Source organism: Scomber japonicus, chromosome 14 (genome assembly GCF_027409825.1).
Source record: "Scomber japonicus isolate fScoJap1 chromosome 14, fScoJap1.pri, whole genome shotgun sequence".
Lineage (NCBI taxonomy): Eukaryota > Metazoa > Chordata > Actinopteri > Scombriformes > Scombridae > Scomber > Scomber japonicus.
Window position 1 is genome coordinate 4,123,026 of NC_070591.1, and position 24,679 is coordinate 4,147,704.

Sequence of the window (24,679 nt, forward strand, 5' to 3'; positions counted from 1 at the left end):
GAGAGCACTGAGAGTGAAAGAAAACAGTAAAATTGCAGCCGTACAGCTAAACAATGATCTGAAACTACAAAACTACGTCATGTAATACACTGTTAGTAGATTATAGATGCTTTAAAGTGGCTATAAGCTAAATATTGAGAATATTAACATAAAAATGGCCTCTGTAGAAAGCCCATATTCACTTTTATCTGTTATTCATTGTAAAAAATATTGCTTTTATTTCATTGTAACTGTGCAGGAATGTCTCCTCCGCCTACAGCTGCTGAAGTGTGTGATGTATCCTGATGGATGACTGCGACTTGACCTTTTGGCCACTCGAATCCCTCAGTTTTAATGGTTGCTTTTTTATTGTTCATGTTGTGGCGACCGGCCATTTAAAAACCTCATGTCCAGTCAGATTTAATCAGCGGAGTCAGTGAACATCAAAATGTGTGTGTGTGTGTGTGTGTGTGTGTGTGTGTGTGTGTGTGTGTGTGTGTGTGTGCAAATGCTTTTTTTTCCTCTCCACATGACGATGTAATGAGGCGTAAAATATGTGTATGTGTGACTTCTCTATACGTTAGGTCAAAGTCTCTTATTTTTTGCAGCTTTGCTTTCCTCGGGGATGTTGACTGTTTTCACACAACACCCAGATTCACAATTTAATAAATAATTCTCCATCTGAGCACCAGAGGAGTGGAGGAGCGAAGCCTCTTTCTATCGTCTGCTGTTTGAACTCTAAGAAGCTTAATTTGGGGCTCTGAACACGCATAAAAATAAATGTTAATGTTATTCAACGCACTAAATCACTGCAATTTCATCTGAATTCTAGCCTTGACCTGTTTTCTTCTTCTCCTTTTTTCCAGCCTTTCTTTTGCCTCTGACCTTGAAGAAATGCAGGATCCTGGTGTGAATTAGAAAGTGTCAAATGCAGGTTCAAGTGCATTAGCAGGCGGGCGAGAGAAGAGAGAAAAAAAAAACAGCGTCTTTTTCCACTTAGAGTACATCACACAGCGAAGGTGTCAGATCCATCTGGAATAAATCTATATTATTTCTTGCCTATAGCAGAGAGCGGCCATCTGTTCAGCGCTGTGGAGCTCATTCAAGGCGCTGGGTTGCCCTTCATCATCGTGATGAGTGTGGAGGCAGCGGGAAATAGAAAACAAAGGGTGAGCTGCACCGCACAATGACCAGATAGGAGAAAAGGAGATTAAATGAGATACACATACAGAGATAAACATACGTTAGACAGGTCTGTCATGAATTATTTACCATATAAACCAGTTTCAAGCCCAGCTAGTGGCCTTTTGTAGGCTGTGATGTTTATTACACCAACAGTGATGATTTATCTTATGTGTGTCCCATATTTGTCAGTCCTTCTATGAAAAGACAGCAGGGTCAGTTTCAGCAAAGGCTACAAAACAACATACAGTATATGTTTGTGGGAGAGGTCTTATTGTAGTTAGGCCTGTCATGATAACTGCAATTGTGGCATAAAATTGTCTTAAAATTAGTACAGTTGCCCCACAAGGCTGTGTCCTAAATCACTTTCTGTACTCTCTACACACACGACTGTACGCCCATCAACAACACCAATATCATCATTAAATTTGCAGAGGGTACGAGGCGGCAAACAGGGAGAAGGTCCAGATGTTAACAGACTGGGGTGCAGTTAACAACTTGGCTCTAAACACCAAGAAAACCAAATCAATCAATTCATCTTTATTTTTATAGCGCCAAATCACAACAAAGTCATCTAAAGGCACTTTACACATAGAGCAGGTCTAAACTGAACTCTTCAGGTTTCATTTTAAAGAGACCCAACATTCCCACATGAGCAAGCACTTGGCGACAGTGGCAAGAAAAAAACTCCCTTTTAACAGGAAGAAACCTCAAGCAGAACCAGACTCAGAGTGGGAGAACATCTGCCTTGAGTGGTTGGGGTAGAGAGGAGAGAGAGGAAGGAGAGGAGAGAGAAGCACATTGAAAATCAAAGAGCTCATTGTTGACTATAAGAGGAAGAAGGAGGATCACCAGCCTCTAGTTCCTGGGCACATATATCTCGGAGGACCTCATATGGAAGCACAACACCGACTGCCTGATTAGAAAAGGCACAGCAGCGATTACACTTCCTGAGAGTTCTCAAGAAGATCAATCTGTCACAACATCTGCTCGTATCCTTCTATCTCTGTTCCATCAAGAGCGTTCTGACTTACAACATCCTGGTGTGCTACAGCAGCAGCTCTGCAGCCCTGCAGCTGACAAAAAGGCCTTGCAGAGAGTAATTAAAGCTAAACAGAAAAGAACCAACACACACCCACCTGATTTGGAAGACATCTTCACCTCCCGCTGCCTCCAGAAAGCAACAAATCAGGCAAACGATACAGGACACTTAAAACACGCACCACTAGACTGTTGAACTGTTTTTACCCAAAGGCCATCACTACACCGAACGCTACCATGAAATCATCCAGAATAATTGTGCAATAATATTATATATTTTATGTTTACAGCATATGTTTGCTGTTTGTGTGTGTGAGTGGAATGTGCATTTACTGGAATTAATGTTATTTTAGTTTTATGTCTTTACTTATTTATTGCTTTGAGATCCGTCCTCACTCATCTTGAATAGATGGTCCACCTTAAAAGGTCAGTTCACCTTAAGTGAGCCCTGGCCCAGGCTACGTAGGCTAACCCATAGTGGCTAACTTCAGGGCTAACTCCTTCACTTTAATCAGCAGCTGGCAAACCGGACACAGGAAGTTCGGTTGGAGGAAATCAAGTGATGTTATTATAGAGTGAAAAGTCCACATAGAAGTCAAATCAGATGAATCAGACCTTAAGATAAAAGATCACTGTGTGTTTCCTGTTAAATAGTCATTTAGCCTTTTACAGTTTTACAGAGGACCTGTGTAGTATTCTCTGAGCTTTGCAAACATTTGTTGTCTGTGATAATGAGTTAGGATACATTATGAACCATGCATGCTGTGAAAAATAAGTGATTTAAGACAGTAATGTCATGCTGGCAGCTTCATAAAGGCCTAATTCACACTGCAGATATTTCTCATTTCCTTTGTGTTTTGCTCTGCTGCTGCTGATATGACTGTAGCAGCATTTACTCCGACTCCTCTTTGGATGCAAACGTGGTCTTTTGTGCATGTTTATGAAGCCACATTCACTCATTTATCTCCTTATTCCTGTTTGATTTATCCCATTACTACCTGCTGCTCCTGTAGCCCAATTTTCGCTCCTTAGGGATGACTACAACTAATCTAGTCTATTGATATTTCCCAGTAGCATCATTTTGTATAATCCTAACAAAACTGCTGTGAGCTCACTCCAGCTCCTTATACAGTTTTCAGTTTGTCAATCCCCCCCTCCCCCCTCCCCAAGGCCTCAGGATTTATAGATGGCGTGTGTATGTGTGTGTGTGTTTGTGTGTGTGTGTTTGCATCCTTATCAGACTGTGTCTTTGTGTAAATCACTCCAACTCGTGGTTTGTGTCCTTGAAAGGAAACAGCTGTGCTCCAGATCACTTATTAAGATGATTTCTAATAAGAGTTTAAGAGTATTATTAACAGTGCTCTCCGAGTCATTTCTGGCAAATTTATACTAAGTAAAGATTAGAGGCAGAGTTGGTCGGCTGGTTTAGAAAGATCCTCACATGCTTAATTGTTGCCAGATCCTATAATGTGTCCTTGAGCAAGAGACCGGCCCCCCTTCTCTGAAGTGACGTATGAAGATCATAGCGACCGCGTCAATTCTGCAAACAAAAAAAAACAACAAAAACAAGATGATATAAAGGATCTGTCTGCTGCTGGATTTACAGTTTAAAAGCATTGGGGAGACATCAATGCATCAATAATGCATCACATAACTGACGAAAGACCTTCAGTCTATAAGTTAAAACTCCTTTTCCTCCTTATTTTCTTACATATTGTCTGTTTTTTTAAAGGTCAACCTCACATAGAATAGATGTCTTTCTTGTGGCAGACTTTATTTCAGTGCAGATGATCAGATGGAAATTACAGGATCATATTCTGCCTGTTGGACAGTGCAGACACTTCCAGGTTGACAAAATCTTATTCCCTCAGTTGGATTTACACACTGTAGCATGAATGCTAAAAATGCATTTGCAGTATTTGATGGAGGCACCTGAGGATCAAAGTGGCCACCAAATGGTAGATTTTGTGTTAATTTACATTCACAAGACTACATAGCTAACATTGAAGGTTATTTTTAAGATGGTGAAAGAAGAGTTTGTACAGCCTAGAGGGAGGAAAGTTACTTCAGAAAAAGTTCAAGAGCATTTAGTTGTGCAGCAAATCTGATTATGGAAATGGTGAAAATGACAAAGAAGTTTCTCATACGTAATCAGATGCAGAGTTGGAAATCTGGGAAACCTGTTAAAAAACGACAAAATTAGCTGTCCCGAAAAAGTTGTGTTTAAGTGACAAAAGTCCTGCAGTGGTAATAATGACGGTTATTATAGAGTTGAGTTTGAGGGAGATGAATGAATAGGTTAACAAAATATCTGTTGGGAGAAGGAAAGCAGAGCAGGTGAACCCAATCATAGAAAATGGAAACAGAGCTGAAGAATATCTCTTTATTTAAGGCTGAAAAGAACTGAAGCAATAAAAACAGATGCAGGGCAAGTAGAGCAAAACTGAATAAAAACAGGCAAACTGGTGAGAATCAAACAAGCACAAATCAACACAGAGAATCCAAGACTTAAAAACACAGGGGGGTAATTACTAACAGGACACAAGTGAGTCAAACAAGACACAGGTGAAACACATGAGGAATCAACTAAGGCAGGAAAACACACACATGGAGTAAAGTCTTTCAAAATAAAACAGGAACTAAAACACAACGGAAACCACAAACAGGATGTGACAATATCAGAGATTTACAAATGAGATCACTGTTCATTTCCTGTTTCAAAATGTTGACACAATCACTCTCTAACCTCTGACTATGTGGTTGTTAGTAAAAGGCTGCGTTGAGACCAGGCGGGGAGTTCCTGTCCTCGGCAATGAGGCCAACACAGAAGTAACTTAGAACTGAATTCTATCAAAAGGCCACCAGGGGGCGACCATCTCTATACAAGTCAATGGAGAATTCACCAACTTCTCACTTGATTTCTAACCTCAGTAAACGTTTTCAAAATGTGTTTATGGTCTCAATCGCTAGTTTAAAGCCTTCTTCAATGCAGTATGATGTTCATTTGTGAAATTTTGGTCTCCCTGATTTTATATTTGACGATAAAGCAGGGTATGCATTAGGGCAGGTTGATTGATTCACAGGTTAAGGAGGGAGGACAGATAGACTGTATGGAAATAGCCATGTACTTGTTTCACACCAACAGTTTTCTCTGAGTTTTGTGGTTACTTGGTTAGCATCACCAGGTTGCCGGTGTAGACTGTGGTAGGTAGGCGTGCAATTTCCTCGAGATCCAGCCCTCGCAACCTCCCCTGCTCCGTCCTCTTGCTCCTCCTGATGCCCATATAAGTCGAATCCGTGTTCTTTTTTCCCAAACATGCACCTCAAATTTTCAAGATGGCGCTATTCAGATCTGATACTATTGGCCTCAAAGTAGCAGTCCACAAACCAATGGGTGACCTCATGGCTGTTACGTACATTATATATACAGTCTATGGTTGAGACCAACTTGATCTCTGTGTGAAAGAACTGCAGCCCTCTCATTCATTTGAATGGAGGCAGTGTGGAGTGCTAAGGCAGAGAGGTCCGACTAAACAAAGCAGGTTCAACTAGCTAAAAAGTTAAACTGGGATCAACTTTTCCTGCAACTGCAATAAGATGTCATCTGTCGAGGCCTGTGTGGACCAGTCAGTCTAATGTTAATGCCATATTTAACTGTTGTGTGTGTCATTATCACAGCATAGCAGAAGGATGGAGGTTTAGGTGGAATAATTGAGCATTTCTATAGCAAATAACAAAGCGAGTCATAGTGCTTTATGTACAACATAAAAGGTATTAAAAGAAATGCAGTCAAATAGAATTATGCATAAAAAAGGATTTACTAGAACAAAACAGAGGATAAAACAAGGTGAAATAGGATAAGAGACAGAGAATACAGTGCAAGATGTGAACAAATAGTACTAATTTATTTTAATAAAAGGCAGCGGCAACCAGAAATTTTTTCTTAGAGTTTGTTTCGATATGTGGAGAATAAAAAAATCTGAACACTGCTTCTCCACATTTAGTTTTGATACTTGATACAGAAAGTTAACCTGTCCTCAGATGATCTGAGAGGTTCATAATGTAGAAGCAGAAAGTAATTTGATCATTATCATAACTCCTGTCAGGCTGTCCTTCACTAAATGTACTCTGAGATAGAATTTCTTCCAGTAATTATTTTAGAAATCAGTCACTTTTTTCCCTACAGTGTCATCGTCTCTCTGCATATTAATGTAGATTATATGATCTTAAAATATAGTTCAGACCAAAGCATGTGTGTGAATATTATCAGGGGCACTACATCAAACTTAACCCTTTATAGGACACTCATTGAAAGGAAGGGAGGAAGGAAGGAAGGAAGAAAGGAAGGAAGGAAGGAAGGGAAGGAAGGAAGGAAGGAGGGAGGAAGGAAGGAATGACGGAGGAAAGAAGAAAGGAAGGAAGGACGGAGGAAAGAAGAAAGGAAGGAAGGTAGGCGGGAGGAAAGAAAGAGAGAAGGAGGGAGGGAGGAAGAACAGATGGAAGTAAGGAAAGGAAGGAAGGAAGCACGGAGGAAGGAAGGAAAGAAGGAAGGGAGGAGAGAAGGAGGGAGGGAGGAAGGAAAGGAAGGAAGGACGGAGGAAATAAGGAACGAGGGAGGGAGAAAGGAAAAGAGGAAGGGAAGAAAGAAGGCAGGGAGGAAGGAAAGGAAGGAAAGAATGAAGGAAGGAAGGAAGGATATTTTGGGATATATATATATATATATAAGTTACCAAATATAATTATTTGCCCAATAAAGGGTTAATGTGTTTTAAGACTTTTTCCACAGTAAACTGAATGCACAGGCTTCAGCCTTATGCTTAAAAATCTGTTTGATATCAGAATGAATATAAATATTAACAGGCATCTTTTTGTATCTCCACAATATATGTAAAATCAATCACATTATTAATCAAATTAATGGCAAATGTGATGAATTGCGTCCCACACACACACACACATTTTACTTCACCTCAACATTTAAGATCTACCAATAATTAAAAACTTAAAAAGGCTTTTAAAGACTTTTCATGATCTTATTCTTATTCTGAAAATCGAAAAATAAGACTTTTGAAGACTTTTTAAAGATCAGCTCTTCACTTCTTCCTTCCATCTTCGATATTTATTGAAGCAAAAACTATTGATTTCACCCCCGAGTGCACACAATACACACCTAGCCTTGCAGCGTGTTATATTCAGAGCTCGCCTGGCTGCCGCTTTGTTCACCTGTTTGAAAAGGTGGAACTCGATCAGACTGAAAGTTTCATCTGTTATTACCCTGCAGGGTTTCAAGAGGACGAGAAAAGAGTTATTCAGTTTTACTTTTTCTTAGCAGGGGGGGACAAAACTCAAAGAGCCGCAGGATTCAAGACATTCTCACATTGTCCAAACTTGTAGAAACCCTTCTTGTCAGACCCTCGGGGGTGTTTTCAGAGAGAAGGTGGACTCTGCAGCAGGTTACAGTCAATCCTTCTCTTCTGGATGCTAAAAGCAAAGGGGACGGCGTGCTGCATGATGACATCAGCGCCACTAAAAGTTGATTTATTCTCCAGCTTTAGTTATTCATTTTTGTTTTGGCTCGCCTGTTACTCTGCACTCTTGTAAAAAAGAGAAATCTCATTCCTCTGCGTCCTCTATCCACAAGTTAATAAAAAGGCTGAATGAATTACAACTCCAAACTCTCAGACTAAGTTGTATCTGTAACTACTGTAAAAGAAGATGTTGAATAGATTGAATAAAGTGGCTCAAAATGCATAAAAATTAAAATATAATACTTTTATATAGGTGCTACAAATGTTTGTCCATTGAGGCTGTTCTGGGTCAAATTATCTCCGTATCTATTGACATGTGTTTTAGTGAAATGAATGGTTAATAGTTTTAATAAGATAGTAGTTATGAGGATTTCTTTATATGATGTAGCAGTGAAGACTGATGGCTCTAATGGTTCTACAATAAACCCCACACTTCACTTTATATATAAACTAACATTTAACCACCAAAAAGAGACATAAAAATGACTAAAAAATAGACTTAAATTGACAAAAGAAAACTAAAAACTACCAAAAAACAGACATAAAAATGACTAAAATCAACCTACAGTTAGTTTGAGTAACAGCTGCCATCTAGTTACCATGGTAACGCAGAGATGGAGAGACTAAAGAGACTCAAAACTACCAATAAAATACATTTCAATCATTATTGCTATGTTATATTTTCATGTCTTGGGTAAAATTTGACATGATATTGTGTGATAGGAGCTGTTAGTAGTTATGAGGATTTTTTTTTGACGTGTTTCAGTGAAATGAATAATTAATAGTTTTAATAAGATAGTAGTTATGAGGATGTATTTTTATGATGTAGCAGTGAAGACTGATGGCTCTAATGCCCACAGCTCCACAAAGCTCTGCTCATTTTACCTTTACATAGAAAATAACATTTCCATCATTATGTCTATGTTATATTTTCATGTCTGAGGTAAAATAGGACATGATGTTGTGTGATAGGAGCTGTTTAGTGGTGTGAAAGCTCTGTCTGCTCTCTGAGACATGAATCAAGGTTTAATCACATTTATTGATCAGTCAGAACAAATATTGATGCTTTCTAAAACACATCTGTGCTTCAACATTTGCTATAAACACTTTTTTATGAGGGGAACAAACTGCGAGGGTGCAGAATATGAACAGTATTTGAGGGCAGTGTTGCCAACTCCTCAGTAAGGAAAGTAGCTATTGGCTGTCCTAAAAGCCGCTAGAAGTCGCTAAATGACGTCATCGCCTAATTTGCATAATTACCATTTGCATGTTATTGTAATGGACGATGTAGGAGAGAGGAATAACATCTTGGGAGAGACAAAAACTGAGTTAAAAAACCCTAAATATGTTAAGAACTACAAATGAGCTTTCTTATGTTGATTCTTGGTTTGTTTGTATTAAATGTAAATCAATTTTGTTCTGTATTGTTAAATGTTAGAATATCAAATTGAATCAAAAGGCTGTTATGCAGGGTGGATGCGGAGTGGTGTGGGTCTCCTCTCTGCTCTGACTGCAGCTGTGTGAGGCTACTGTGAACCTGACCGCCTGTGAGTGCTTTGGGACAGGGGAGGGGCTCACAGCAGCACCCACTACTCATTGTGGACAGTAACGATACGTGCTTTCACTTCAGAGTCTCCAATAACTCCAGAAAAAGTCGCTAGATTTGTCGCTAGTCGCTTTTGAGGAAAAAAGTCGCTATGAGGGTTTGGAAAGTCGCCAGATTTAGCGAGAAAGTCGACAAGTTGGCAACACTGTTTGAGGGTTGACTTTGGTTACTGTGTGTGGTTCCTCGTACATCGATGACAAGAAGCCACAGCTACCATTTAAAACAACCGTGGTCCATCTTACTACAGATACAGTATACAATCATTGTGCCTCTGGGACATCATTTGTTTTACTTTGAGAACAATGAACAGAGATTTCACTGGCACCAGCAACACAAATCTCCAAGGAGCAACATCTGGCGTCTGTACATGAACACAAAAGGGAATCAACTTGCATGCAAACAAAAGAGACTTTAAAAAATCCCCTGTTTGGATTAACCGGTTTTATGTTTGGGCCTCATCCCAATGTTGACCGCCCACTGCTCTGTCTGCAATATGTAGGTGGACCAATGATTTGTATTTGTGTCCATGTGGTTTAGTCAAATTTAAAGTACTCTAAATGTGAAATTAAATGTATGAATAAAGTGCACACATTCTTCTTTTGTGGACCCAGCATCAAATTTCTGCTTTTAATCCATTTGAGAGAATATTATGGCAAAAATGTCTAAGTGGTGTAACCATAAAAACTTACCAAGTACCAAATAATTCAACTTGCTTAAAAACGTTAAATTCTCAATAATATACCATATCAACTAGTTTGGCATGATCTTACATTATAACTTTTATATTAAATAAAGCTAATGGAATACAATTGTTTGTGGTTACACCATTTGACAATTTCAGGAGCATTCAGTCTTACGTTTGGTAAAATATGGTGCAAATGTCATTTCAAATGACATAAAACCAACAAAAATACTAAATGTACATTTTAACAAACCTGATGCTGCTTTTAAAACTATTTTTTAAGACATTTTTGAATTATTCATCTTGCCAACCCTTATTTGTAAGCATAGCTCAATCACTTCACAGCTTTAATCCATGTCCACAGATATTAACAAGCCCCTTTTTTTCAATAGTAAAGGTCTGAACAAGATGTTGATACACGGCCTCTCTACAAGGTAGAACACAAGATTGGTTTAGTAATTTGCAAATAGACTTTCATGGATATCTTCCTTTATTTGGCCCTCGGCTTTGCCGCAATGCAATATATGCAAGACATGGACAACAGCTTTGTGGGGAACTCCTTTAACGTTTTTCTTCCATACTGTATATTGTATACATGCTTTTATAATGAATAGGTGAACCATGTTGAGCCATACTATTAAATTGTTTTTTTAAGAGCTTATACCTTATGTGCAATTCTTAGCAAGTTTTTTGTGTGTGAGAGAGATTGGTACAAATATTCTAGCTTGGTTAGCAGGTTTTGCCAATTAATCAATTTTAAGATTTCCTGACTAATTGAGGCATAAAAGACATGATCAAGTTAAGAATATACCATGAATTCAAAGATAGACAATAGTATATAACTTTTAAAACAAGATAAGTAACCTCATATTTTTAAATCTTAGCAGAAGAGAATAAGTTTTGTGACTTGTTGTCTTGTAGGAGACCTTTGGCTTTAGACTGACTGCTGTCCAGCTGGACGCCCACCACCGACTGTTATTAGTCATATTTCTATTATTATTGTGTTCTTATTATTTCTGTGCTTGCTGTGCTTCTCTTTCTCTCTCTTTCTCCCTCTTTCTCTCTCTCTTAACCCAACCGGTCAAGGCAGATGGCCGCCCACCTAGATCCCAGCTCCCCTTGAGGTTTCTTCCCATTAAAGGGGGAGTTTCTGTTCATGGTCATGTTGGTTTTTCTGTAAATTAAAGAGTACAGTCCAGACCTGCTCTATGTGAAAAGTGCCTTGGAATAACATCTGCTGTGATTTGGCTCTGTATAAATAAACCTGACATGACTCCTCTTCTCACCACCACAACAATGCAAAAATGAGGTTTTAAACCAATACAGCCATGGGTCAACAAATACAGACATTTCCCCTGGCCTTAAAGGGAAAAATGTGATATTGGTTTGCACTTATAGTATATATATGTGTGTGTGTATGAATGCTGCTGCTGCTGCCTGGATTAATAAAGTCTATTCTGCCTGGCTGCTGAATCTAATGAAAAGGTATAAAGCTCTCCCACATATCCAGCTTAATGTTCACTGTATTCCACTTTGGACTGTAAATCTGGGCCATTGCTGCCATACAAATGGCTGTTAACGCTGAGATAACTTTTCAAACCTATGAACCTCTTCAGCTAAATCACTGTTAAAATAGCACTTCAGTTATATATTTAAAAAAGGCCCCTTCAAAAAAGTTTTAAATTAAGAAAGGATATTTTTTTCCCCTCCTTCAATTGCCCTGTAAATTTTGAAGTAATAGTATTAGGGGTGAGCAGTTTCCAGAAGGGGAAGGATGTGGATATATAGAAATACATTTGAACATATTTCATTGAAAATGTTTAAAGGCAGCAGCAGCAATTATTTAAGTTCAAGTACAAGAGGCATTATTTAAGAAGTCTAACTAAACCAGTGCACCAGTACAGTATATCAAAGGAGACAGACAATAACACTTAAAACACTTACCATGAAGTCAGAGACGCTGCCTTCACCCAGACAGAGTATGAGGTACTTTAAAAGGACAAGTTTGGATCTTTTCAAGTCTTTCTTAACTAAAATATGTACATTAAAATGGGCGTTGGTCGACTGGGATGCACCATGGGATGCCAGGTGTCACCATTGAGCCTCATGAAGGTGTCATGGGTCTATCAATGAAGCACCAAGGAAGGAGGGTCTCCATCAGTGTCGGGGAGTAACTAGTTACATATAACGGTGTTTCATAATTTAATTACAAAATAAATGTAACTGTAATCTGTTATAGTTACTGAGAAAATGTTGATTACAAAAGGAGGTTACATCTGAAGTCAGACCTTTAAGATTTTGCTCAGGAGGGTTTTTTCCTATTTTTTTAATATTTAACATGTTACTGAATACATATATTACTGTTTTTAATTATTTGAATTCAAATTTTTTTTATTATATTTAGTAAATAAATCATGACATCGGCTTATTTGAAGCACACATGGGCTTAAATGGAGTCACAGTACCAATTAAACCCACTTTATTCATCAAAAATCTTTATTTAATATTCCAACATCTACATGAACTAATGAATACATTTTCCAACGAGAGATAAATGTTGCTTTATAAGAAATGATCTCCTTTATAAATCATGTCAGTATCCATGACAACACAGCTGGACTTTTTTTTTTTTGGGCTTAATGGGAACATTTACCCTAACAGCGGAAACCATTGGTTAGAAAATTAGAAAAGTAATCAGATATATAATAAGTTACATTACTTTGATGAAGTCTATAGGGCCGTTTCCACTAAAGAAGTTCCTGGAACTATTTGAGGGACAGGAACTTTACAGGAACCTTCCTCTCACTCGGCCCTGTCAACCGCTGCGTCTCCACTGAGAGGGCAGAGTGAGAGGAAGTTACCGCTCGTCGGGACAGGCCGTGATGTCCTCCAAAGCGAGGGTCTGGTACTGGCTCGATGTCAACGGCTGCAGCGGTGGAGCAGAGTCTTTTGTTCCCGGGTTACAACAGTAAGCTGGCCGATGTCCAAGTATGTTGTCCAGCTGAGTGTACCATTTGTTAACCTTCCTGTTGGCACCGCTTTTGTTGTTGTGGTCCTTAAGTTTTTTGTAATCTTGTTTCAAATTTTTTAAATTTTTCGCGGCACTGTTTTGCTGTGTGGTGGATGCCCAATAAATCTAAATGTTCTGATATGTCTAAATAAATCTTTTCATTCCGCCAAGACGACTCAAACCCCCGCTGTACCTCGTCGTTGTCATAAAAGGCTAGCAAAGCCTGGACCTCGTCATCAGTCCATTTCTCTGCCATTTTTAAAAAATACGAGAGTTTATTGTTTAGGGTTTTAAAAAATGCCAGCTATTTTAGAGATTTCTATTGACGTCACTTCCCGCCTTGAGTATATATCCAATCAGCACCCAAGAGTTTTTCGGGGCCGTTCTGAGTACCTACTCCGAGGCAAGGACTCGCTTAGCCCCTGTAAAAGTTTCGGAACCTTATCCTTTGGAGGCGGTTCCTGCAGTGGAGACACGAACCAACGACCACAGCCCCGTAAAATTATCCCAAAGTTCCTGCGGTGGAAACGGCCCTTATGTTGTCCAGCTGCGTGTACCATTTATTAACCTTCCTGTTGGCACCGCTTTTGTTGTTGTGGTCCTTAAGTTTTTCATGACACTGTTTTGCTGTGTGGTGGATGCCCAATGAATCTAAATGTTCTGATATGTCTAAATAAATGTTTTCATTCCGTCGAGACGACTCAAACCCCCGCTGTACCTCGTCGTTGTCATAAAAGGCTAGCAACGCCTGGACCTCGTAGTTGCCATAAAAGGCCAGCAACGCCTGGACCTCATCGTCAGTCCATTTCTCTGCCATTTTTTAAAAATAAGAGAGTTTATTGTTTAGGGTTTTAAAAATGCTGGCTCTTTTGGAGATTTCTATTGACGTCACTTCCCGCCTTGAGTATATATCCAATCAGCACCCAAGAGTTTTTCGGGGCCGTTCTGAGTACCTACTCCGAGGCAGGGACTCGCTTAGCCCCTGTAAAAGTTCGGGAACCCTATCCTTTGGAGGCGGTTCCTGCGGTGGAGACACGAACCAACGACCACAGCACAGTAAAATTACCCCGAAGTTCCTGCGGTGGAAACGGCTCCCCATTGAAATAGTTGTATTATGTATTACATTTTAAATAAGGTAACTAGTAATCTGTAACCTATTACATTTCCAAAGTAACTTTCCCAACCCTGGTTTCCATTTACCCCCATCCTCACTCAAGGAATGATTGCTGATTTCAATACGGATTATAAAACTAAGCCCTACGAACTCAAAAGTCGAAGTTTATCTGGTGTGTAATAAACTAGAGGCAAACAAATTCCAAAGATCCTGAAAAGAGCGAGTCAAACATTTGCAAAGGCTCATCAGAAGAGGGGTGTTACATCCTGTTTCATTTCCTCTGCCTTTGTTTCAGAGAGCTGACATCAATCATTGGTCCAATCATCAGTAGCTGAGCAACCTACAAAAAGGGGCCCTTCCTTCACCTCCTCAATCACTCTCTCAGCTAGCCGACTCCTCCACACCACATTGTTCTTTAGAGTTTTCCTCTGAGTATCTAATAAACTGACTTTGGTTTTATCTAGTTCACTTTCCCTTTGTTCGTGTTACTTCCTGGGGCAGGTCGCGACAAGGGCTGTGAGAAACTTTCTGAAGAACACGGCTATATCAAACGACGTGTAAATGAGAACATCGTATAAGGATCAATGACTTTTTTGTGTCCATGTGGTTTAGTCAAATTTAAAAAGGGGTTAAAATGTGAAAATAAACGTATGAATAACTTGCACACATAATTTTTCTTGTGGACCCAGCATCAAATTTCTGCTTTTAATCCATTTTGAGAGAATATATTAGAGGATTATGGTAAAAATGTCTAAGTGGTGTAACCATAAAAACTTTGTACCAAATAATTCAACTTGCTTAAAAACAGTAAATTCTCAATAAAACACCATATCAACTAGTTTGGCATGATCTTACATTATAACTTTATATATTTAATATGTATCATTCCTTGTGGTTACACCATTTGACATTTTCAGAAGCATTCAGTCTTACTTTTGGTTAAACAAAATACAAAATGTGCATTTTAACAAACCTAATGCCGTTTTTAAAACTATTTTTAAAGATATTTATGAATTGGTCATCTTGCCAACCCTTATTTGTCACTGACCCATGTGCCTCACTCTTTAACATGACTAGAAAGAAACAAATCTACACTTGAATAATAGTCTATAATCGCATCACTGCAGCTTTGGCGAAGTATAGGAGCATAAATCGGTTTAAATCAGGAAAATATCAGCTGGATTTAGCCGACTCAGACTGCTTAAGCCTCATATTAGCTCCAGCTGAACTTTTGGAAAAGAGGGTTGTGGATTTTGCCCCTCATCTCTTACAACTCTTCACAATGGCACACCAGTATTGTATTAAGACAGCTTTGGCGGGCAAAAACTGAACTTATCCTTTAATTCTCAAAGTTCATCGAATGAGTATGATATCCCTGAATACAAAAGTGCTGAATGTGACAACAGCTGAGGCACACAAAAAAAAAAAAATGAAAAAGTGACACCATGAAAGTCTGAGTAATGCTTCATGCACCGTCAGATTTTTCTAAAAGGAGGGTTTTCGTGGCAAGATGACAAGAGGAGACAGGTGCAAAGAAGAAAGAGTCTGAAATATGAAGTGCAACTGACTTATGATTAAAAGACAAAAATAGATTCAAAAGGAAATCAGGTGACGCTGAGATGTATAAATCCTGAGAAGGCAGAAAAAGTAAGATTAGGGTTTTCATCTTTAAGTCAAACTGTTGACTGTGTGTGTGTGTGTGTGTGTGTGTGTGTGTGTGTGTGTGTGTGTGTGTGTGTGTGTGTTAAACAAATTCGTTCTCTTAGTTTTATGTTATATACTCTAAACATGATTCTATAAATTCTACAAATGGGTCAGTGGTTTTATGTCATTTGAAATTAAATTTGCAACATTTCTTTGACCCAAAAGTAAGCTCCTGAAAATGTCAAATGGTGTAACCACAAACAATTGTGTGCCATTACCTTTATTTATTATAAAAAGTTATACTGTAAGATCATGCTAAACTAGTTTATATGGTGTTTTATTGAGAATTTACTGTTTTTAAGCAAGTTGAATTATTTGGTACAAAGTTTTTATGGTTACACCACTTAGACATTTTTGCCATAATCCTCTAATATATTCTCTCTAAATGGATTAAAAGCAGAAATTTGATGCTGGGTCCACATAAAAAAGAGAAATAAGGCTAGGGATATTTTGATTTACCCATATTATGAATATTTATCAGACACATTAATCTCCAGAGTGAGTCAGAAAAACACAAACTTCACTAATATTCTGGCTGTTAGAAGAAGAAGCATCCTGATTATCGGTGTAACACATCGCACATAGGAGAGGAGATTTAAACTGCAAGTGTCTAAATCAGAGGTGTCAAACTCATCTTCATTCAAGGGCCACATACAGACCAATTAGATCTCGTGAGGGACGGATCATTAAAAAGATGGAAGGAACGAGGGAAGGAAGGAAGGAAATAAGATGGGAAGGAAGGAAAGACAGGCAAAAGGAAGGAGGGGAGAATGGTAGGAAAGAGAGATAGTGAAGGATGAACAGACAAGGAAGGAAGGGAGACAGGAAAAAAGGAAGGAAGGACAGAAGGAAGAAAGGAAGGAAGTTTTCACATTTTAATCCCTTTAAATTTGACTAAACCACATGGACACAAAATAAAAAGTCATTGATCCATACATAGACCAGGGGCCAGGAGATACGGGATTAATTAAAGGGCAGTTCATTGTAGCATGAATCGTAAGTAGATCCGATGGCTTAGCTGAGTGTATTGGGGTTTGGATATGTCAAAAAGAAGGGGCTGGGAATGACGGAGTGGAGTACGCAGAGGGTCTTAACTGGGCAGAGCAGACCAGAGATCCACAATCCGAACTGGCAATCAGCAGGCGCGAGGACTAGACTGACGTGGCAGGTAAACTGGAAGCTGGCCTGGTGGACCTGAAGCAGGAAACAGGATTAACACAGTTCCTGAGATCAGAAGAACAAACTAGCAGATTACAATGAACTTGGCCGTAGCGTCTGTACTGCACACATCAGAGACTGAATGATCTGGCAGAGTCTAGAGAGATGATGACCCAGGGCTTTATGCTGCTGTGGCTGGTGGAGTAGATTAGTAGATTGGCTGCAGGTGGTCGGGTCGGACAGCAGGAGAGGAAAACCAGGAGGCAACGGCCAGCATACAAACACAGAGAGAAACAGACTGAGGAAACAGTGGAAAAACACAGTGAGGAGGGGGGGGTGGGGGGGGGGGGGGGGGGTATGACTTACTTTTCAGACCTGCTTACTCTTCTTTAAGGTTCAGTTCGGTTTAGTTAAGGCTAAGGAAAGATCATTTAACCCTCCTGTTGTCCTCAGGTCAAGGAAGGAAGGGAGGAAAGAAGGAAGGAAGGAGGGAGGGATGGAGGAAAAGAGGAAGGAAGGAAGGAGGAAGGGAGGAGGAAGGACCGAAGGAAGGAAGAAGGGAAGGAGGAAGGAAGGAAGGAAAGAAGTAAGGAGGGAGGGATGGAGGAAAAGAGGAAGGAAGGAAAGGAGTAAGGAAGGAAGGAAGGGAGGGAGGAGGAAGGACCGAAGGAAGGAAGAAGGGAAGGAGGAAGGAAGGAAGGAAAGGAGTAAGGAGGGAGGGATGGAGGAAAAGAGTCAGGAAGGAAAGGATGAAGGAAGGGAGGAGGAAGGAGGGAGGAAGGAAGGAAGGAAGGAAGGAAAGGAGTAAGGAAGGGAGGAGGAAGGACGGAAGAAGGGAAGGAGGAAGGAAGGAAGGAAAGGAGTAAGGAAGGAAGGAAGGAAAGGAGTAAGGAAGGAAGGAAAGGAGTAAGGAGGGAGGGATGGAGGAAAAGAGGAAGGAAGGAAATTATGAAGGAAGGAAGGAAGGAAGGGAGGAGGAAGGACCGAAGGAAGGAAGAAGGGAAGGAGAAAGAAAGGAAGGAAAGGAGTAAGGACGGAGGGATGGAGGAAAAGAGGAAGGAAAGGAGTAAGTGAGTAAGGAAGGAAGGGAGGAGGAAGGAGGGAAGGAAAGGAGTAAGGAGGGAGGGATGGAGGAAAAGAGGAAGGAAGGAAGGAAGGAAGGAAAGAAGGAAAGAAGGAAAGGAGTAAGGAGGGAGGGATGGAGGAAAAGAGGAAGGAAGGAAAGGATGAAGGAAGGAAGGGAGGAAGGGAGGAGGAAGGACCGAAGGAAGGAAGAAGGGAAGGAGGAAGGAAGGAACGAACGAAGGAAGGGAGTAAGGAGGGAGGGATGTAGGAAGTTTTCCCAACATGACGTAACATAACTTTTCCGCACATGTAATCATTGCAGGATGTAACTACTTTTAATAGAAGACTGCAGTGATCTTGACTTTCCTCCTTTTTTATACTGATGGATTACATTTATCAGTTCAGCAGCAAGTCTATTTGAACAATGGCTCTTGGAAAGAATGGGACGCTGAGAAAAGCTGCAGTAGAACAGTTAGAAGTGGCGTCTGGCATCAGGATTAAATAATTTAAAACAACTCACTATACTATTTGAGGTTCAGTTCGGTTTAGTTAAGGCTAAGGAAAGACCATTTAACCCCTCCTGTTGTCCTCAGGTCAAGGAAGGAAGGAAGGAAGGAAAGAATGAAGGGAGGAGGGAAGGGAAGAGGAAGAACAGAAGGAGGGAGGGAGGAAGGAAGGAAAGGAGGGAAGGATGGAGGAAGGAAGGAAAGGAGTAAGGAGGGAGGGATGGAGGAAAAGAGGGAGGAGGAAGGACTGAAGGAAGGAAGAAGGGAAGGAGGAAGGAAGGAAAGGAGTAAGGAGGGAGGGATGGATGGAGGAAAAGAGGAAGGAAAGGAGTAAGAGAGTAAGGAAGGAAGGAAGGAAGGGAGGAAAGAAGGAAAGGAGTAAGGAGGGAGGGATGGAGGAAAAGAGGAAGGAAGGAAAGGAGTAAGGAGGGAGGGATGGAGGAAAAGAGGAAGGAAGGAAAGGATGAAGGAAGGAAGGAGGAAGGAAGGAAGGAAGGGAGGAGGAAGGACCCAAGGAAGGAAGAAGGGAAGGAGGAAAGAAGGAAGGAAAGAAGTAAGGAGGGTGCTATATAGCCTTTTAATTTAAAATGTATGCACAGGGATGTGTTTTGTTTAAGCTCCTCTTATTCTTTTCTCTTGAAGTCAATTGGAGCCTGAGAACAAGCCAGAATAATGAAGTTAACTCTTTTATCTATTTAGGTTGACCTGAGTGGGAAAAGTAAATTGGGGGTTCATTAGAAGCTCTGCTGGCTTTGTTTTGTATTGTTGAAAATAATAGTGATAGAAGTGACTTTGACAGGGTAATTAACTCTCTGGTGACCTGTTTAAAGTGTAGGAAGAGGGATGTCTGTGCCACACCATGCTGGATTTTAGAGAAAGAATTTGTGCAGTGGTATAAAAAGGGTGAAACTCAACATAGTCTAATATGGTTATTGAGAAATTGCAACTAGAACATCTTGTATAAATCTTTCATATATTGAAGAAGGAGGTTTGTTCTATTGAAAATCTGCTGTGTTAAATCAGATGTATCGTGCACATTTCCAGGTTTATATTAATATTCTGTGTCTCTATACTGGAATACCTTTGCATCTTATACTGGTTCTTAAATTCACCAACTTCTCACTTGATTTCTAACCTCAGTAAACGTTTTCAAAATGTGTTTATGGTCTCAATCGCTAGTTTAAAGCCTTCTTCAATGCAGTATGATGTTCATTTGGGACATTTTGGCCTCCCTGATTTTATATGTGACGATAAAGCAGGGTATGCATTAGGGCAGGGGTGGGCAATTATTTTTTACAAGGGGCCACATGAGAAACCTGAATTGTGTCAGAGGGCCACACCAACGATAACTTGAACTTAATTCTGCTCAACTTTCTTCCATTGTAAAATGCCCTAAATTACTGTATATATTTTGAATAGCTGGTACTGGTAAAACTATTCTGTAAATATTTATAATAGGCTATGTGAAATTGTGGTGTAGAGAAAACACAAACAATCATTGAATCAGTGCAATTTATTTTTAACAGTATTTTTAACCAGTGGTTGTCCCTTTCATTGACTGCATGGCTGCCAGCTCCTCCGTGACTTGAAGTTGTTACGTAAGAAGATGAGGAGAAAAGAGCTGCGTTTTTCTCCGGGCATATCAGTGCAACAGAGTCCAATATATCATATCAGTATCAATCATATGCCCGGAGAAAAAGGCTGCGTTTGAGAACGTGTCACTCTCCCGATGCACTGTAACGAGGCGGGTTGAGGACATCGCTGGGAACTTGGAGCTTCAGCTGAAGAACAGAGCGGCCGACTTTGACTGTTTTTCTGTGGCTTTGGATGAGAGCTGCGATGTACGTGACACCGCCCAGCTCCTCATCTTCTTACGTGGGATAACTGCAGACTTTCAAGTCACGGAGGAGCTGGCAGCCATGCAGTCAATGAAAGGGACAACCACTGGTTAAAAATACTGTTAAAAATAAATTGCACTGATTCAATGATTGTTTGTGTCTTCTCTACACCACAATTTCACATAGCCTAATATAAATATTTACAGAATAGTTTTACCAGTACCAGCTATTCAAAATATATAAGCACTCCTTAATGAACTCTCCGTCAGAAAACGCCTTACTTTTTCTGGCGATTTTGTGAGAAATTACATCACTTGTCGCTGTTCAGCTTCACTCACAGCTCACGCACGCGCACACGCACGCACGCACGCACATACGTCCACACGGAAGTAACACAAACGTAGCGCTTTCAAAATAAAAGCAGTACAGTTGTATTGCACGCACGACATAGATATTTGTTTAATTTATGTTGTAATTTATGGTTGGCCTCACGCGGGCCGGACAGGGACGCACAAAGGGCCGGATGTGGCCCGCGGGCCGTAGTTTGCCCAGGTCTGCATTAGGGCGTGGCTACGTCCTGATTGACAGGTTGATTGACCAATGTCCTCGAGATCCAGCCCTCGCAACCATAGCAACCTCCCCGCTCCACCCATGGCTCCACCTCATGCCCATATAAGTAGAATTCGTGTTTTTATTTTTCCCAGGATGCACCTGAAATTTTCAAGATGGCGCTGCCTAGATTAGAAACTATTGGCTTCCGAGCAGCAGTCCACAAACCAATGGGTGACGTCATGGATGTTACGTCCGTTTCTTTTATACAGTCTATGATGGGAACAATCTGATATGATCAAACAAGCATTCAGACCAGGTTGAAACTCTGTCATTTGACTTTCAGGGACCATTTTTACACTCCTCAGATTATAGACCTTTGACTACATTTAACATAGACATCTTAACAGTTATGAACAAGTATCAAGTTGTTCTGCAGCCCACCAGTAGATGGCGATAGAGGGACCACCGCCCCCTACTTCTCCCTAAACTACGTAAAGACCCAATACAGAAATCCACACTTAAAAAATCAGATTGAGGATTTGAATGAGTAAATGTGTATAATTTATAATAAAGAGGATACAGACTGAGGCTACTTAGATTTCCTAACAGAAAAATCACAAAAAGAAATCATGATATGTCCCCATTAAATATAAGTATCAAGTTGTTCTGCAGCCCACCAGTAGATGGCGACAGAGGGAACAGGCTACGTAAAGACCCAATACAGAAATCCACACCTAAAAAAATCAGATTGAGGATAAAGACTGAGGCTACTGAGATTTCCTTGTGATTAAAGTAGAAAGAAAAAAAACCGCCAAGGCCATTTTCTCCTGCTGAGCAATTACCGCTATATCTCTTTGTAGTCGCCCGTCTCTGATCCGACCAGATGTAATTTGTTGCTCTCTGACCTCGAGCTTTAGGGATGTGTTGATTTTTCCAAAGCTCCGCAATCAGTCAGTCTTTACAGTATCTGAGCCTCAGATCTTTAAACTAACCAGCAGCTCATTAATCAGCACGTGCAAACAGAACTAATACATTAGCGGGCTGCAGTCTCTCCCGGCTGGCTTATCTGCAGATCTATAGACACACACACACAAACACACACACACACACATGCACACACACACACAACTACAAACACTCCTACATGCTACATATGCAAAGTCACTTACGTTATAATGCAGGGTGCATGCTTGCATTAATTGCCAGACCACAGCATGGAAAGACAGTGCTTGTTATAAAGGCAATAGGTGTAAACTTTCAATCTGCATTCCCTTTTCGTTTACTTGATGTAGCTTCTAATTAATCATCGTCCTACTAATTCATCATTTGCCTTTGTTGAACAGACACTGCAAGGCACTTTTTTTTGGAATGGAGCCATGCTGTATTTCTGGGCTGTGGAAACTTTTTTTTTGTTTTTTACTTTTAAAATAACTGGATTGTTCTTGTAGAATAGAGAGAATGTGTTTTAATGAGCACACAAGATGAGACAGACAGAGAGAGTGACATTCAATGGGATTGGAGTTAAGAGGCTCTGTTATTGGTAGAGGAAGTATAAGAAGTCATACAGTCCTTACAGTCTCTAAAGCAGAGGCGTCAAACTCATTTTCATTCAAGGGCCACATAAAGACCGATTTGATCTCATGTGGGCCGGATCATTGAAAAGATGGAGGGAAGGAAGGAAGGAAATAAGAAGGGAAGGAAGGAAAGACAGACAAAAAGAAAGAGGGTAGAAAGGTAGGAAGGAAAGACAGAAGGAAGGAAGGAAGGAAGGAAAGAAGGAAGGAAGGAAGGAAGGAAGGACGGTGGGAAGAAATGGAGGAAGGAAGGAAGGAACGAATGAAGAAAGGAAAAAAGGAAGGACAGATGGAAGGAGAGATGGAAGGAAGGACAGAAAGAATGAAGGAAGGAAAGAAGGAAGGACGGTGGGAAGAAATGGAGGAAGGAAGGAAGGAACGAATGAAGAAAGGAAAAAAGGAAGGACAGATGGAAGGAGAGATGGAAGGAAGGACAGAAAGAATGAAGGAAGGAAAGAAGGAAGGACAGATGGAAGAAACGGAGGAAGGAGAAAGGTAGAAACGAAGAAAGGAAAAAAGGAAGGACAGATGGAAGGAAGGACAGAAAGAAGGAAAGAAGATGGAAGAAACGGAGGAAGGAAGAAAGGGAGGAAGGAATGAAGGAAGGAAAAAAGAAAGGTAGGAAGGACAGATGGAAGAAAGGAAGGAAGGAAAAGACACAGAAAGGAAAGTGGGCCGGATTGCACCCCTCGCTGGGCCGGTTCTGGCCCACGGGCCGCATGTTTGACACCCCTGCTCTAAAGAAACAGAGGTTCAAGCTTTATTCGTGACCTCGGAAACAGGCGACGTGAGAACAATGTCACCACAGTGTCTATTTGTGCACTTTTTTAATTATTATCAGGCGGGGAGCTCCGGTCCTCTGAAATGAGGCCAATGCGGAAGTAACTTAGAACTGCATTCTAGCAAAAGGCCACCAGGGGGCGACCGTAATAAATTGTATTTACAAAAACATTCATATCAGTTTACTACTTTAAGGTGTGTTATAAAAAATCAGTCATTACATCGCTGCATATTGCTTAACCTTCCTGTCGTCGTCCCGGGTCAAATTGACCTCGTCTGTTTTGACTGTACCCTCTTTCCTCCGTTCCTTCCTTCTGTCTGTTCTTCCTCCCTTCCCCCTTCTCTCTTACCTCCATCCCCCTTTTCTCCATTCCTTCCTCCCTTCCTCTTTTCCTTTCTCCCTCCCTCCCCCCTTCCTCCCTTCCATCTTTCTTTCCTCTATCCTTGATTCCTTCCTTTCCTTCCTGCCTTCTGTCCTTCCTTCCTCCCTTCGTTTCTTCGTCCCTCCCTCCATCCTTCCTTCCATCCTTCTTTCCTCTATCCTTGATTCCTTCCTTTCCTTCCTTTCTCATTTCCTTCCTTCCTCCCTTCCTCCTTCCTTTCTTCCTTCCTCCCTTCCTCCCTCCCTCCTTTCCTTCCTTCTTCCTCCCTTCCTTCCTTCTTTCCTCCCTTCCATTCTTCCTTCCTCCTTTCCTTCCTTCTTCCTCCCTTCTATCCTTCCCACTTCCTTCCTCCTTTCCTTCCTCCCTCCTCCCTTCCTTCCTCCCTCCTTTCTCCCTTCCTTTCTTCCTTCCTCCCTCCTTTCCTTCCTTCTTTCTCCCTTCCTCCCTCCCTCCTTTCCTTCCTTCTTCCTCCCTTCCTTCTTCCTTTCCTTCCTTCTTCCTTCCTTGACTCGAAGACAACAGGAGAGTTAAAATGCTATATAAAGTATATAAAGTAGGAGAGGGTAGCGAGTACTTTATTTATTATAATTAGCTTTGTTGCACCACAGGATCTACAGAACCATTTCACAGGGGAAAGAAGCAGGATTTTATTACCTCATACAAACATTATGTCTACATGACCTGCTAGTTCACAGAGATGCTGATCGATACCAATGACTAAACCATTACCCGCATGTCTGCTGAGATCTCTGCCGAGGCAGGAAGCCACGAGTTTATGACAAATAAATTATATCTTGTTGCAGTTTCTAAAGGTTGCACATCGATGATAGATTTTATGAATCCACCTTTAATATGACAATTTCATCTTGAGCAATAGCCTTGTTCAGAAATATCTCCCATGATATGTCTCTTTGGTGCTGTTACATCATAAAAACATTTTTTTTTCACCCCAAGAGCCAAGGAGGAAGCAAATGTTC